We start from the raw sequence: 17,621 nt of genomic DNA, 5'->3' as shown, positions 1-17,621 counted from the left end.
TTCCCCATGGAGATCTGAGCGGCTGCAAAATCTGCCCAATTCAAAGGAGATGCCTTTCTGTCATGCCCTCAAAGAGCTCGCCGAGCAGATGTCTGCTGCTGCAATGAATGATGAATCAGAGCCTAGAATGGAAGAGGCCGGGCATCTTTGGGTCTGTCTATATGCAAAGGCGTTCAGACCTCAGAGGGCTGAAAGGAGCCAAATCAGAGTTCACTTTGAGGATTCAAAAGCTGGAGATGAAACTATTTGGGGCTTTTTGTCTATTCCTTCCCCTTCCCCCCCCCCCCCAACACACACCATTACTGCTATAGGCAAAACTTACGAAGAGCAATTTTCTTTTCAATAGAATTCCTTTCCTTCAAGAATATAAAACACAAATTCCAACTTGCTTAACATTCGTCGAGAACTTAGTACATGCTAGGTATTGTGCTAGGGCTTTCATTCCTGTTGTGTTTCTTAATGCTCAACACGGCCTGGAGAGATAGATGCTACGATTCCAATTTCACAGCTGAAGGGTACAGAGGCTCCATGGGGGGGAAGTAGCTTCCCAATGACCCTCTTCTGCAAGCTGATGGAGCCCAGTTTTGCAGAGTTCCAAGTCTCATGCATGGTGCACTTGGCTTTGCTCACCTTCTTAGCACCAGAAGTACCTGGGCACCAAGCTGTGCCTTGAAATCAGCACAACCACGGTGCCGACCAAGGGTGAAACCTTGAACTCACTCCCGAGCTTTCACTTGGGTGGTGCCCTTTGGTCCCATTCTTACGCATTCGCTCTGAGCACCTTCCCACATTTTCTTTCTTTCTCTGACCTCCTTATTTTCTGTCTGCACTGTAACAGCTTGACAGTGTAGGCTCAAATGCATCTGCTCCTCCATAGCTCTACTCGAGGGGATAGATTTATTTCTCCAAAGCCTCCTGTAACTTGAGTATCAGCATTTCTAATTCAAGTTTGCCATTGGTCCCTATCATAAAACCAGACATGTGTTCTGGGGAACAAACCAGAGAATGAAAACCACATTCCATGATGCAGAAAGCTTTATAAATCACCTTGGGTGGGGAAGGAAGATTTCATAAAGCATGATTATTACTAACATAAATAAATTTTAAAATAAAGTAGCAACGCAGTCAGGTTTGTTCGGGGCAGTCATCATCTTGGCGACCAGGCTCTATTCTAAGACTTCTGTGTAGGGGTGCCTGGGTGGCTCAGTCTGTTAAGCGGCTGCCTTCGGCTCAGGTCATGATCTCAGGGTCCTGGAATGGAGCCCCGCATCGGGCTCCCTGCTCGGCGGGAAACCTGCTTCTCCCTTTCCCTCTGCCCCTCCCCCCTGCTTGTGCCTCTCTCTCTCTCTGTCAAATAAATAAAATCCTTAAAAAAAAAAAAAAGACTTCTATGTGAATTAAGTCATTTACACTTCATTGCCACTCCTTCCAAGCAGTTCTTTAGGAACCCCGGCTCCTTCCATCCTCAGCATGCGGTCTCTAAGTTTAGTGTGGTTGTCTGCATTGAACGGATTAAGGTGAAGAGTATGGAGGTTTTCACATGGCTGGCTTTTTTTTTTAAAGATTTTATTTATCTATTTACGAGAAAGAGAGAGCACACAAGAAGGGGAGAGTGGCAGTGGGAAAGGGACAAGCAGACTCCCCGCTGAGCAGGGAACCTGCCACGGGGCTCGATCCCAGGACCCTGAGATCATGACCTGAGCCCAAGGCAGACGCTTAACCGACTGAGCCCCCAGGTGCCCATGTGACTGTCTTTTATGCACCAGGCCTAGGAGTGGAGCTTGTCACAACTGCTCATACCCCATGGCTAGAACTCAGTCACTTGGCCACACTTAACTACATGGGAGTCTTAGATGTAACCTCGATGTGTGTTCAAAAAAAGGGTGAAACAGGTTTGGTGATTAGCTGGATGCTCTACAGCATTCTTGCAAACCACCTCTGTTCTGTAATAAACTCTGTTCTGCTTCAACAGGCTGGAGTCAAGATGGTGGTTTATAACAAAGAATCCTTTTTTAGCACAGCCGCTGCATACCTCAAACTTGGCTCCTGGTGCAGTAGGATAACTAGGGGTGGGAGGGGAATAACGATGCAACCTCCAGTCACCGTGTCACTCAATTTCTCGTTGTAAATGAATGTCCTACCAGTTTCTTGACTCATGTGGGTGCACTGATGCATACATAGCACACTAACTAAACATCTTTTCTGTAGGTTTGCACATACTCACAAGCTTAGGAAGAATGCTTTTTGCTCTAGAAAGGTTAATGTCTCCAAGTGTTCTGTGTGGCCAAATAGTGAACAAAGCTGGGTAGGAAACGTTTGCAGCTACCGTCCCTTCACTGGACCCAGCACCCAGAGCCTAAAGAATTGCTTAGTGTCCACCTTTGTTCTCCAAGAGGCTAAGGGATTCAACAAGTCATCCAGGACCAGCTACATAATTTGTGGAGTCCAGTGCAAAGTGAGAAGGGGGGGGGAACTTATTCAAAAATCAGTACCATTAAAGATATCAGATATGAAGCTTTTTCCTTTATACATGCTCTTTCTTTTGACTTGTCATGAGGGTTTTTCCCATTCAATGTCTAAATAAAGAAAAATTAAAATTCTAAATGATTAACATGAATGATACCATTCATTTTTATATCATGCAATGCCAATTTAAATGCAAACCTAAGAACATTTTTCTAAGGATGTGTTTATTTATTTGAAAGAGAGAGATTGAGAGCATGTGTGTGGGGGGGTGGGCAGAGGGAGAAGGAGAGTCTTAAGCAGAGTCTGTGCTGACACGCTGAGATCATGACTTGAGCCAAGACCAAGGGTTGGACGCTTAACTGACTGTACCACCCAGGCGACCCTAGCCTAAGAACATTTAACTCATGTACGGATTTACCAAAATCGTACAATTCCTATTTTGGGGCTTGTATGTGCCTATGTATTTTGTTTTTCCCAGAATGATAGAAATGCTGCACAAAACTAATTCCACTATTTTTATTTCACTTCTTGAGATGCACACGATCTTTCAGCACTCTGTCTTGGCCTTAATAATGAGTAAGGAAGGACTGAAAGGAAAATGAGCTTTGGGTTTCCCTACCTTTCCCTTTTCAATACCAGTGATTGGCTAATACGGGGAAGTACCATGAGTGAAAAAGGCTGTGTGCTAAGTTTCCTTGGTGGTCCTCAGTTTTTAGACCACCATTGTCTTCTTTCTGCATTCAAAGCCAGCTCTGTTCCGAAAGGAAAGTGTGGTCTTTCTGGCTTTTAGCACCTCAATTCCTCTGTCTTCCACCTCTGTGATGCCCCGGAGTTTCTCGAGACTCAAAGCAAGGACGAGGTAAGTAGGTTTCGGGAGCCAGGTGGCAAGTTTCACAAATGATTTATGTGAAGGGGAAGCAAGGAAGTGCAGACGTGCACATCGCACATTCTCCCGCTGCCCAGGAATGCGCACCCACGAGAGCAGAGCATTAGGCCAGGCGTGGGGTGCTTCTGTGAGCGGCTGCAGGGGGAGCATGCCTCTGGAGCCAGCCCTGAAGCTGAAATCCAGGGATTCAGAGGCCATGAGGCTGCCAGGGGCAGGGGAGAACGGTGGCAGGCAAGGCCTCTGTTCAGTTCCGCAGCGGGGATGCTCTCCAGGTGCCTCGGTCCTCTCGGTTTGCTTCCTGAATTCCCATTCCCGTGTGGAAGACAGATTGGACTGGAAAACTTGCTTCGCTTACTTCGTGAGAATTAGCCCAGGACACTGGCCGATTCTCTTGAAACAATATGCCTTGCCTCGTATAAAACCTAGGAAATGAAAAAGATCCTTCCTGGCCTCCTCGTTGCAATCAGGAAGCCTATTAATGAAGCCAAATGGCCCGAGAGGGAGAAGCAGGGGTGGGGGAGGGGATTGAGTCGGCCCCACTGTGTGAGGGCACATCAAGGGCGCTACCAACAGGGACAACTCTGTCCGACTTTCTGTCCGTAGCAATCAACGGCACGCACGCCTCTTGTGGGAGTCTGGTTTCAGCTATGCCTTTAAGTAACTAGGTGGCTCGAGGGTACTCATCAAAATTTCCCAGGCCTAGGTATGAATTTAAAATTACTCCATAGGCTCAGATACAACTAAACATTTATGAAGGTTTGAAGCAGAACTTGGCATTATGAGGAGCAACAGTCTGTGAGCTAACAACCCGTTGTCTGGTTTGTCCCTTTGGGTCGACATATCGTCTCTATATATTTGAAATTACATATATACACATATTTGAAATCAAATAATACAACTGTCTCTTTTTAACAAGCACTCTGCTCTTTCTTATAACTACCTTTCTATCTACTTGCCTCCTATTTCAGCTGTGGTCAGAGCTTTTCTTCCCATCCCAGTGCATGTTACTATATGTCACTGCACTAATTAGAACTCTCTGTTATGAAAGAAGTAACACCTGCCATATACTGAAGATCTACTGTGTGTTAGAACCTTAGCCAGATGCTTCTATGCACACCATTTCACTGAATCTTTAGCTTAGCTGTGATGTAAGGATGATTGTTCCCAAGTTTAAATTAAACCTTTTATTTTGTGATAATTATAGATTCGTATGCAGTTGGAAGGAATAATGCAAAGAAATCCTGTGTGCTCTTTCTTCAGTTTTCCCCAATGATAACATCTTGCAAAACTACCGTACAATATCACAATCAGGGTTGACATTGATAGAATCCACCGATCTTCTCCAGATTTCCCGTTTTACTTGAACTGTGTGTGTGTGTTCAGTTTTATGTGGTTTCATCGCAGGCCTAGATTGATGTATTCACCTTCACACTCAAGATGCAGATTGATTTCATCACTGCAAGGATCCCTTCTGCTGCCCTTTTAAATCACATCTACTCTTTTCCTTCTCCCATCTTAACTCCTGGCAACCACGAGTTTGTTCTCCATTTCTATAATTTTGTCATTTCAAGAATGTTACTGTATTAGGCGGAGTTCTCCAGAGAAATAGAACCAATAGGATATATAGAATGCGTGCATACACACCCACCACACTACTTGAGCACACGCGTGCACACACATACACACACAAAGAGATTTATTATAAGGAATTGGTTCACATGTCAGCAAGCAGGAGACCCAGCAGAGTCCACGGTGTCATTCCAGTCTGAATGTCAGCAGGCTCAAGATCCAGAAGAAGCTGATGTTTTAGTTTGAGGATGAAGGCAGGAGAGAACCCATGTCCAAGCTCAAGGCAGTTGGGTGGGAGTTCCCTCTTACTCACAGGAGGGTCAGCCTTTTAGTTCTATCCAGGCCCTCCACTGGCTGGATGAAGCCCATGCACATTAGGGAGAGGGTAATCTGCTTTACTCAGGCTACCAATTCTAATGTCAATCTCATTCTGAAATACTCTCTCAGAAATATCCAGAATAATGCTCGACCAACTGCCAGGGCACCCCGTGGCCCAGTCAAGTTAACCATCAAGTTAACCATCAAGTTATACAAGTGTAGTCATATATTATGTAAACGTTGGAGACTGGCTTTTTTCTTTTTCCAATGAGCATAATTCTCTAAAGATTCATCCAAACCGTTGTTTCGTGATGAACTATTCACCAATAATTCATTCCTTTTTATTGCCAACTAGTATTGCATGGTATGGATTCAGCTTCATTAGCCAGGAGGGAAAGGCAAATTAAAACCACAATGAGATATTACTGTATGCCAACCAGAACGGCTAAGATAAAAAATAATGGTCGTACCAAAGGCTGGTGGGGATGCGGAGAAACTGGATCACTCCTCTGTTGCTGAATATAAAATGAAATGTGAAATGGTACTGCCGCTCTGGAAAATGTTCTGGGAAACTGAACATGAAGTTACCGTGCAGCCCAGCAATTGTGCTCTGGGACATTTATCCCTGATAAGTAGAAATTTATGTTCACATGAAAACCTGGACACAGATGTCTCAGAGCAGCTTTATTCCTGGTAGCCAAGAACTGGAAACAACAAGCCAAGAACTGTCTTTTCACAGGTGAACGCTTGTGCCCATTTTATTGATAAGCAATTTGAGGCTTAGAGAAGCTAAATAGCATGTCCAACACCCCATAGCTGGAAGGTAACAGAGCCAGAGGAAGCCTTGCTCTAAAGGCCGTGCTCGTTCTTCAGGGCGAGCTATCTATGATAATTGGCCTTGATTCTTTGTGAGAACATGCTGTGTCTTCTGAATCGAACAACTTCAAATGTTGTAAAGCATTTGCAAAAGTACCTTGCCCTGATACCTATCAACTAAAGTATTAAATTAACTGGAATACGTTATTCTTGACAGGACAAGGTAAAGATTTCATACTTAGCATCCTTCCTGCTTTCTTCTGGAACATCTACGTCTTTAATATCATCCTTTTGTGTATTTAGAATTTTCCTCTCTTCCTATGTCCATATTTTCTATTGGTCCTTGAACCACTTGGGGCAAGGGATTTCCCTTCCTCATCCCAGCATAGTTGAGGAGGGACACAGAGCCTGGAGTGCATGAATGTGAACTGAAAGAACAGGCAGTGTTTTATAGCATATATTCAGTGATGATATAGCGTCGGTCCTCTGTCACATATATGCCACCCTGCATGCGAGGCAGGACAGTCAAGTTCCGAGGGCCAGCTCTGGGGACTGCTGCCTACGGTTAAATCCCATGAGATCCCTGAACCTGCTGAGATGAAATACCTTTCCTCCCTGTGCTCAGTTTCCCCAAAGCAAAATGATGTAATGAAAGAACCTCCCCCAGAGAGGGAGTTATTATGAAGATGTAAAGCATTTAGCCCAGGGCCTGGCACAGAATGCAATTAGCTATTGTTACTTTTGTACCAGAGAAGAGAAGAAAAATTGACAGTGGAGTCAAGACAGACAGGGACAAAGAGAAGATGCAGAGAAGAAGCTTAGGGGATGCAATAAAGTAGTTTAATGAGGCAAGACCCATTTGAGAGCTCCCAAACTACAGAGACGGTTTTCAGAGGCACACGGAACAGATCTTGGAATTCCCGTTGGAGGGTACTTTGTTATGCCTCTCCAGTGCACAGCAGGCATTTGGGAAAATTCACTGGTCAGGATGCCACAGAGAAAGTGGTATGCACTGGGAGATAGCCATTATGATTCCGCTTAACTAGTGCAAGTGGGGAAAACGAGATGGCAGGGGCTGTTTGGTAAAGTGGCGAAGATTCAGAGCCTGAATAACTTGGGAAGAGGACAGGTGAAGGGTCCTTGGCCAGCGTAGCAAGAGTTGCCCTGGAAAGTTCAAATCCAGCTGTGAGTTATGCCCTAATAATAGTAATGGACGTAATAATAGTTGCCATTAATTGAGAGCTTACTATGTGACAAACTGTATTTTTTTAAGATTTTATTTGAGAGAGGGGGTAGGAGGCACAATTAGGACAAGGGGCAGAGGGAAGAGGGAGAAGCAGCTGGGAGCCCGATGCGGGGCTCGATCCCAGGACCCTGGGATCGTGAACTGAGCCGAAGGCAGATGCTTAACGACTGAGCCACCCGGGCGCCCCTGTGCCAAACTCTTAAAAAGGTTTCCTAGTGATGCTTCCCATTCCACAGATAAGGCACTGAAAGCTAGATGAGATTAGAGACTAACTGAACAGCATCCTGTGAGTTTCGAACACCAGACTGTGTGGATTCAAAGCCTGCACTCTTAACTCCTGTGGTCACTGCGGAGGAGAAGGAGGGGGTCTCTGGAGGAGTCACCTCGTCTCTGCCTCTCAGGAAGGATGCTGGACATATACTTCCAAGTTTGTCACTACAACGGCTTGGCAGGGAGGCAGCTGGAGTCCTTTCAGGGAAAATGTGTTAGTGGCAAGAGGCCTGGGGCTGTGTTCCTAGGCCACAGGCTGTCCCCCAAACTGGAAGGTGCTGGAGTTTGTGGGAGCTGTAGAAGAGGGAACAGTGCCAATTGAATAGAAGCATCGGGAATAAGAATCATAAAATCTTAAATCACCCAAAGATTTGGAAGGCACTTGCTGGAAAAATCACTGGGTCAGTTAAGGATGCAGGACAAACGTTCTCAGATGTTCTGCATTTGCCATCTTCTAAACAACTCCGCAGAGGTAATTTTAAATACAGAAACCATATGAATTAGGCATGGCAGCCATTCCTCTGTCTTTTTTCCTGATCCCCTTCCTTTGGCACTAGAAGGATCACCATGCATTCCAGGTGGCTGGGCTCAGTCTGATTTATGCCCCTTGTCCTGGCTTAATTATTGATCTTCCCGTCTCGCTCCCCGGAGGATCCTAGTTTGAAGGATAGATTATATGCTCACCCTAGGTCACAAGGAGAAGTGTGGACCCATATCCCAGGTAAGACCTGAGTTTGCTTGGACACAATAAACACGGGTCCAGCGCTGAGACCATTCCCAAGCAGGTTAATCCACAAATCCTTCCCCAGAATGGATCTGTGGACAATGGGAGAGAAAAGTGTTTTGTGCTTGTGCTACTATTTTATAAAATATATGCTTGGAGCTGGTGGTAACTGCAGAGAGTAAATCTCCCCAGAGAGTGGATGAGGGTGGGTCAGCGCACAGAGGAAAGCAGCTGAGAGGTTGCAAAATGACAGAGGTAGAGCGAGAGAGAGTGAGAGAGAGGACCCTCACCTAACCTGTCCCCGAAACATGGGGACATAACGACCCACTCCATCCCTGCGGCCATGCTGGAACCCTAAAGCACGTGGTTACGTGAGTCAGTAAGTCTGCTTTCATTTTTTAGTTGCTTTAAATTGGATTTCTGCTGCTTGCAACAGAGAAAAACAACCTGAGGAATTTGAAAGGGAACCAACATCTTTCAAGTTCCTGTCAAAGGCAAGCCCTTGTGCTGACAACTTTACATGATTTATGTCATTTAATCTTGGCAAACGTCATCCAGGCAGGGATCATTAGCCCCTTTGGATAACTGAAAAACCCAAAGTTCAGACACTGATGACTTGTTCAAGGTCAAGCATAGTCAGCAAGGGCCTCAGCCGGAGGTGCTGGTGGTGTATGCATCCCACCATGTGGACCCGTTTGGCTGGTGGGAGGGCACACCACCGCTCCCATGATTTCCCTCCTGGAGCACGAGTCCCCACCCTGCAGCCCCAAACCTACACGCCTACACTATCATTTTCTTTAGTGATCTCTTTCTCCATTAGTAAAGCATGCCTGGTGTTTACCCATGTCTTGACCTTGAACATATCAGTGAATACCGTTGATCCTTGGTTATTGTGGAATACCATGAAAACTTAAAGCACAAGATTGCAGTGAACATTGAATTGATGGAAAGGAAAGTGCTTAGTAAACTGCAAAGTACCTCGTCTGTTGCTTGGGTTTTCATTTTTCTCTTAAATCTGAGTCAATCTTTCCTGAATAAATTCTTAACTCACTCTGCGGCAGGCAGAAAAATCCACGTGCCAGGCAGACCTGCCCAGGTCCAAGGGGTTTTCCAGCATGCAGAACTTTTCGGTGCTGAAACTGGGAAAGTCCCAGGAAAACCAGATGATTGGTTACCTGCTGGGCACTGACCCATCCCAGGAATTCACTTGCTGTGTTCGTTGCTTATACGTGACTGCCTTCCAAGAAGTTAGGGCTCTTTGATAACAGGAACTGTACCTTATTCAACTCTGGATCCATCCCCCCTTAGCACAGACCTGACATTTGTTGACTTAATCACTGACTCATGAATAAATGGCTTAATGAGCAATGCTGACAGTTTTGCACGTAAGCTACCATACTTCTTTTATTTTATTTATTTATTTATTTATTTATTTAGATTTTATTTATTTATTTGACAGAGAGAGACACAGTGAGAGAGGGAACACAAGCAGGGGGCAGTGGGAGAGGGAGAAGCAGGCTTCCTGAGGAGCAGGGAGCCCGATGCGGGGCTCGATCCCAGGACCCTGGGATCATGACCCGAGCCGAAGGCAGACGCTTAACGACTGAGCCACCCGGGCCCCCCCCCCTTTTTTTTTTTTTTTTTACCAAACTTCTTTTAAAGGCATTGGCCCAGAGAAGCTGAGGCCTGAGGGAGGAATTCACAGCACAAACTGAAATTCAGGAAACACTTCAGATGCCTGGAAGGCCCATGGGGAAGATACCCCTTTCCTGGAATTATCCTCACTCTCAACTTAATTGCTGTATGACCTTGGACAAGTCACATTATTCACTTATTTATTTATTTAATCAGTAACTATGTATTGGATACCTATGTGGCTAAGCACCACTTCCTCAGTTTCCTCATTTATAAAATGGAGTAATAACACCTGCCAACGGGATGAGTGCAGGAATTCAATGAGGTCATGTTTGTGTAGGGCCCAGAGTAGCTACCAAGATGATGACGGTGATATCTGCTACCTACCACCTCTCCTCTTGGAAAAGCTCCAGTCATGCCCACCATGCCTTTAATTGCAAAAAAAGCCCCTTTATATTTCCTTTTGACATTGCCCATGGCTCCCATAAGAGCTCCTATGAAGTGGTACTTGGGCTTCTAGAACCCGAGGTGAGAGGAGGCCTCAAAAGCTCTGATTTCCAAGATTACATGGCTCACAGAGTCACCGTGAGAGGGAAAAGGAAGCCTGCACTTCTCGCAGCCACCCGAACTGACTCTGAAAGATCCAGTCCAGACTTCTGTTTGGATCATGTCACATTATCTGCCCACTGAAATGGGACGGGACAGACCTGGAGAGGCAGAGGCCTCCACTCGCCAGCAATTCCACCACTATATATGGATGTCACTCAAGCGTTTAGATTCTGAACCAAGACACAAGACACAACCCAGACAGAGGCAGAGCTTGGAACTGTCCCATGGAAAATAAGTATCTGGGGATGACAACGATGACCTTAAAGTTTCCATCCGTATGTGAACATCCAGAACCTAAATAAAATGGGTCACAGACCTTTTAAGGTAAGCATGAGCCGTTGGGAACATGGGTCAGTAAGTGTCTGGTTCATCCATTTCTGAGGCCCATGTGCTAAACACTGGAAAGATAAGAGACATTTTCTCAACCACTGGACCAATACGGTGATCTTTGAAGCCCATGCGCTGAATTCTCCACTCGTTCCGAATCCCCAGCCAAATTACAAAGGGATACAGCAATATGAGAAATCTATGTAGTAATAATAACAAATATTGTTCCTAGGTGAAGAGAGCTACCCAAATTGTACAGTTTGGGACAGCGGATACCTTGACGAACAGGTTACCTATGCAGGGAATGAGACCTAAGTTGAGTGTTTAGGCCAGGAGGAATAATTTCTGAACCACCACTCCAAGGTATAGGATTCGGAACTAGTGCAGATCTGCTTGGCACGCTACAGTTTTAGGTAAAGGCTGTTTGGAGAAAATGATTCAAACTGACCAGGACACAGGGAGGGTGGCAGTGGGCAGCCTCCATCCCACTGCTCCTGTAGGAGGGTGCCCCAGGCTGATGGTGCCAGGGAACAGGGGTGCCGTGGGTGTCCAAACCCCCCTTCCACCCAGCATCCACAGCTTGGGAGGCACCGCAGTAGAAGAAGGGGCTGCCAATGTCCCACTAACACTGAGCCGCTACAGCAAAAATCAGAAAAGGCACCTTCGCCAATGAGTAAGCATCTTCCTTCCTCCCCACCAAGGGCTGCCTCTGTTCTGACCCCCAGATAATTACTCAGCTTGAGTAGCATTTGTGGGAGGGCGGGAGAAGAACTTCTCAGGAAAGCAAAAATTCAGCAAGAATATCACCAACATGCTCTTCCATACAGAGAAGAGCACTTGTCATCATCTAGCGAACCTAGAAATAAATAAGATCTAAAACTCAGGCAGGACATAATGAAAGGAGTGCCTATGAGCCGTGACACCAGCAAGTGCTGGAGTAACTTCTCCTAGCTGCACTTTGGCATATGCAGTGCCCACCGAAGGCCATGGAATGGGTGCCGTGAGAGCCCAGGAGAGCACGTGGCAGCTCTGCCCAGGGAGCTGCCCGCCCGCTTGATTTGGGTCTTGACCGGACGCATGGGGAGAGCTAACTTGCTGGGTAGCCGATTGCGGATCCCATATTCCAGGTGGGAGAGAGGCCAAGAGACTTCTAGCTTTTCCGAGTGCGTGTTCCGAGAACACAGAAAATGTCAAGATGAGGACTTCCGCTTGGGCTGGAATTTGAATGTCGTTTGACTTCCTGAAACTCCACACAGACGTGAGTAAAGGGATTTAAAAACAGACACAAAGCCACAAGGACAGAGACTGGGTGAGGAGACAAGAGGAACAACGTGGTGGAAGTTTGAAGGCATAGAATGGAGACATGACTGACCTAGCAGAAGAGAGTAGGGAACCCCTAATAGCAACGTCAGCCACACCACAGGACCTCAGGGACTTGGTCTCTGGAAGGAGGGGTGCGGGGAGGCTGAAAGCAAAGCTGTAGCTATCCTTTTGCATACAAAAAAGCTAAAATTGGACCCCTGACCTGCCCTGTGCTGCCAGAGATGTGACGCACGCTCATCCATGCAGGAGACTGAGGTTTTAGTCCCTGGCCGTGTGGGCCAGGGATCTTTCCCATCTCAAGACTAAGAATACTGTCATCCAGCCTTATATAAATTCCAAGTAAGAAAAGGAGGATTAGGGCCACCTGGGTGGCTCAATCGGTTAAGCGTCTGCCTTCAGTTCAGGTCATGATCCCAGGGTCCTGGGATCAAGTCCCACATCGGGCTCCTAGCTCAGCGGGGAGCCTGCTTCTCCCTCTCCTCCCCACTTGTGCTCTCTCTCAGTATCTCTGTCTCTCTCTCACATAAATAAATAAAATCTTTAAAAAAAAGAAAAAGAGGATTCATTTGGGGGAAATGGTCTAGCTTAAGAGAAAAGACCCACAGGAAACTACAGTTGTCGGGAGCTGCCCCCCTGATGAATTAACTTGGCTAAATCACCCCGTCAAGTGAAGCCCACCAGTGAACCATCAGCCAGTCCTGTCCATGTACGCAAAGCTTCTAATCCTCTTTCTAGGGCCTTGCTCTGTAATGGGAATGGATTTCCTAGTATCACTAGATGTTTGAGCAATTCAAGAGAGAAACCAAACCGACCAGCTAACCGACCAACCAACAACAAACAAAAAGCCAGCTAGGAGTGAGAAGTAGAGGGGAGCATTTTTTTGAGAAAGCAAAATATATCCAGCAAAATAAAAGAGAGAACATTTATGAAACAAGGAGAGAAGGTTATAAAGCATGAATGTTCAGAGAAAAACAGAGAGCTCTCGGAAATTAAAAATATGACAGAAGAAATTAAAATGTCATGGGAAGGTTCAAGAAGATAAAGTGAAAGACCAGTGTCAGAATAGAGAACAAGTAGAAAAGGAGATGAGAAAAAAAAAATAAGATAGTTAAAAATTTACAGAATCAGTCTGGGGGCCCAATATTTAAAAAAAGGAGAGGGGGTTCAGAGTAAAGAAAATGAAGAGCAGAGGAGAAGTGACCATAGAAATGATACAAGAAAAATTCCTAAAACTGGATTCAAGTTGATAGCACCCACTAAGTATGTAGCATAAAAATGCAAACCGGACAAATCACTTCTTAGAAAAGTTAAGACTACTGGAACAAAATAAAACCTCGAAGTTGGTGGTAGAGTGGGTGAAATGCATTGGTTATCTCCAGAGGATCAGAAATGAGAATGGAACCGGACTCTCGATAGCAGCATGAAACGTAGGGCAGTGCCCTTGAAATTCTCCAGGAAAGTGGTATCCATTCTGCAATCCTATACACATCCCACAACTAAATGTGAAGGTAGGGGGACAAAACCCATGCATCCTTTTCCAGGAATTTACTGGAAGGTGTGCTCTGCTAAAATAAGAGAGAAAAACTGAGACAGAGGAAGACATGAGATCCAGAAAAAGAAAACGAGGAAGGGAGTCCCCACGAGGGTGGTGACAGGAGAACCCAGGACCGAGCCAGGCAGGAGGACCAGACAGACAGCAGTGGGTTCGGGCTGGGAGCAGGAGGAAATGGTGGCCTGAGAAGAAGAAGCCGATAAGATCCCTGATGTGCTTGAATATATTAAGAGGACATTGACACCTCTGTCAGAGTTTTTGTATGAGTTAATGATAGGCATTATAAAAAACAAAGCACATGAAAAAAATGAGACAATTCCAGAGACATCAAATAGGTAGAAAAGAAATACAATCATACGAGGCTCCGCTGTGAGTAATATTTATTTGGGCATAATAACGTGTACACGGAATATTTGCTTTAAATGAACTTGTCATAGGGAAGATTGGGGGAGAGAAGGCATATGTTGTAGTGAAGGGTGTGTAAAAGAACTAAATCCTCATTATCTTTCACTGGAAAAAGTCCAGGGACAAGAAATAGTAGCAGAAATGCATTGCCCAGAGCCTGGAGGTAAGTGCCAGAAGAAAGAGCTAACACCATTGTACGATCTTTCTCTGGGGAAGCAGAAATCTGGTGTTCTTTTTGTTTCTTATTTTACTTCTTTTTATATACCATAAACTTCGTGGTGCTATTTGGCCAGTTGAACTATGCACCATTATAATTTTGATGAAAATAAAAATTAAACATTTTCATTTATTTTTAACTTTATTGGAGTATTAATTGATATACCCAAACCTGCACGTGTCATGTATACAACTGGATGAGTGTGGACACAGACAGTAAGTCTGGTGTGGCTAGACCTTAGGGTGGAGTGAGTGGAGGTGTGAGGTTTTGGAAACAAATGAGAGATTGCCTGTTGTCAGCCACAAAGTTCTGCTTTGATCCTGTCCCCATGCTACCATGATTTCTTCACGATTCCAAATGATCTAGCTGAAATGGGGTGGAACCGTTGAGATGGATGGAAGGTAATGCACACAGCCACCAACGAGGGCACATTCCGTAGCAGTGAACCCTGTGATTTCATGAATTGCAGTGGTTACGCAGACTGTAGCCCAAAAAAAGTCAAGAAATACAGAAACTAAAATGAATGTCCCCTTGTCTCCTGCCCTGGACCCACACTGTCTTCCTCAGATGTCAGTTAACAATTTAGTGTCTAGCATTCCTTCCTTCCTTCCTTTTTCTCCCTCCTCTCTCTTTCTTCCTAGTCAAGTGCCTTTATTTGGAATGCACAGATTCTGTGCTCCCGATGATCTCAATTTTAGGAAGCACAGTAAGTAAGGATGTGGAGATAGAAGCCAAGGTGTGAAAGAAGAAGAGGGAGGTGAAAAGATGTTCATGAGGCTAGTTCTGGCCTTCCCAGAGCAGGACCAGGGACCGGGCCGGGCTTGTTTAAATGTAGCAAAATTCAGATTCCGTGTCAGTGGCAGAGAAAAAGTGGCACAGACATTCGTGGTTCCTGGGGCTGGCACTTGAAGCGGGGAGAACCGTTTCCATGGAGACCGGGACACTAGAGATGCTCTCTGAAATTGCTCCTTGGGGCTCAGCGACAAATAGAAACATTAGCATGCAGGGGCCTAAATATAGCTGCATTCAGGGTGATTCATCAAGCCCCAAACTTGGCTGGGACGTGGCTTTGGAACAAATGCACCGAGCAGGACCCAATGGTGTTTTTAATATTTTACAGTGTTTATGCTACCCTCAGAGGAAGTATCTAATGGAAAACACAGAAAGGTAGGGGCCAGTGGGTTTTGTCCTCCTGCATAAGTCACCATCAGAGTCCTGCCTGGGTTTAGCAGGATCCAACAGAGATTTTTTTTTTTTTTGGTCAGAAAGTCCCTTCACCACAGAGATCCCCTTTAAGAGGACCCAATAGAAAAATGTTCTCTCCTGTCAGAGAGGGAGATTATTGCCTATAATTAGAAGAAAAGTATAGCCATGCCCCCTTCCTCTCTCTCCCCTGGGATTCCTGGGGGCTGTAAATTCTCATCTGCATTATTACACAGAAAATTCTGCTCTGTCTCAGCTTCTACCCCAAAGATGCACCTGCAAACTTGCACTCCATCATGGCACGGTCAATTCACAGGACAGCTGGGTTCCCGTTGGCTACCAGGATGCACCTTCCTCAATTCATTCATTCAGCAATTATTCACTGCGCCACTACCACGTTCCAGGCAGGATGCAGCTAGATACAGGAGAAAATAAGATAGCAAAGGTCTCAAGAAGCTTTCATGCCAGTGGACGACAATCAGTCATCTGTCTGATTTGCAATTTCAGATTGTAATAAATATTATGGAGGAAATAAAACAAGGCAATACCAGACTGGGGAGAAAGTGTGGGGGCTAGAAGGTCAGGGGAGGTCTCTTGGAAGATTTGACCTCAGAAGTCAGACCTAAGGACAAGCAGCCAAAGGGAAGAGCTTTTCAGGTAGAGGGAATGGCAAGTACAGAGGCTCAGAGGCTGAACCATGTTTGGTGAGCGAGCAGAGTGGGAGATGAGGTCAGAGAGATAGGCAGGGAGCAGGTTACTAGAGCCTTGCAGGTTGTTCTAAGAAGTTTGATGATATTCCTCAGAGGGAAGGTAAGCAGTCACCTTCTGCTACTGGGTCACGGCAACTCCTGCAGCCAATAATCTGTCCAATATCTGTATGAGAGATTTCTTGAAGCACTGTGCCTCTTATAGGACAATAGACTTCCTTCTTTTTTTGAGAGAGGGGTTTGCCAAGAAGCTCATCTCCGGCCTGATTTTACCTTTCCTCTTATTTTCCTATCATCTTAGCTCTTCAGCCTTTTCCGTCCCACTGCACTCTGAGTCTTGTTGCAACCCATCTCGGGCATTTTGGAATGAGAGACACAGATGGATAAGTGCAAATCTGATTCCTCTTCCCACATGACTGACCTTCCTCTCGGCCTGTGGTAACATTTCCAAAAGGCTTTTGTCTTCAGAGTTCACTGAGGTAGGTTGTGTTATGACTTTGATGGGCCCTGGGCATTTTTACCTTTGTGTGTCCCTTCTTTCTTTAAAACAGTATTAAAAATGACATTTTATGACTATTGGCATAAAGAAAAATATATTAGTATCATATGTTGAAACATTTTTCTTCAGCCCAAAAGTTACTTTTTTTCTCTTCTGATTAATAAATTAAAACACTTCCATGGACCCCCACTGTGTCTACTAGATAAGTTTGCCCTTCACAGAGGTAAAGATGGATTATAACACAGGGCAGAAACTGAAAATGACTCCCTAGCCTAAAACACCCACTGTCAGGTGGGGAGAAGCTATTTTCAGTTATCCAAAGGGGCATTTGCTACGCTGGGTGGGGTGGAGGCATGGAGGGAGCACTAGGCTGGGAGTTAAGGGGCCCAGGCTAGTCTTACTTTTGCCACCAAATAGCTGGGTTGGTTGAAAGTCATTGACCCATGGAGGACTTCAGACAAGTTCAATCTGTTAAATTTGGGGGGTTGAAGGTTGGCAGAGGAAGAAGGGGAGTGGTTAGAATAGGCCAGGGTCTCTAAGGAGTAAATTTCAACTTCTTCCAGGGGGGTTCTCTAGGCTTCCCTTCCCACAGTGTTGATGATGATGATGGTGGTGATGATGGTGATGATGATGGTGATGATGGTGGTGATGATGGTGATGATGATGATGGTGATGATGGTGATGGTGATGATGGTGATGATGGTGATGATGGTGGTGATGGTGATGGTGATGATGGTGATGGTGATGATAATGGTGATGATAATGGTGATGATGATGATGATGGTGATGATCGTGATGATGATGATGGTGATGATGATGGTGATGGTGATGATGATGGTGATGATGGTG

This window comes from Mirounga leonina, unplaced genomic scaffold (assembly GCF_011800145.1).
Source record: "Mirounga leonina isolate KUSES-001 unplaced genomic scaffold, KU_Mleo_1.0 Mir_104, whole genome shotgun sequence".
NCBI classification, from domain to species: Eukaryota; Metazoa; Chordata; class Mammalia; order Carnivora; family Phocidae; genus Mirounga; species Mirounga leonina.
Note: the sequence above shows the minus strand (reverse complement) of the source record.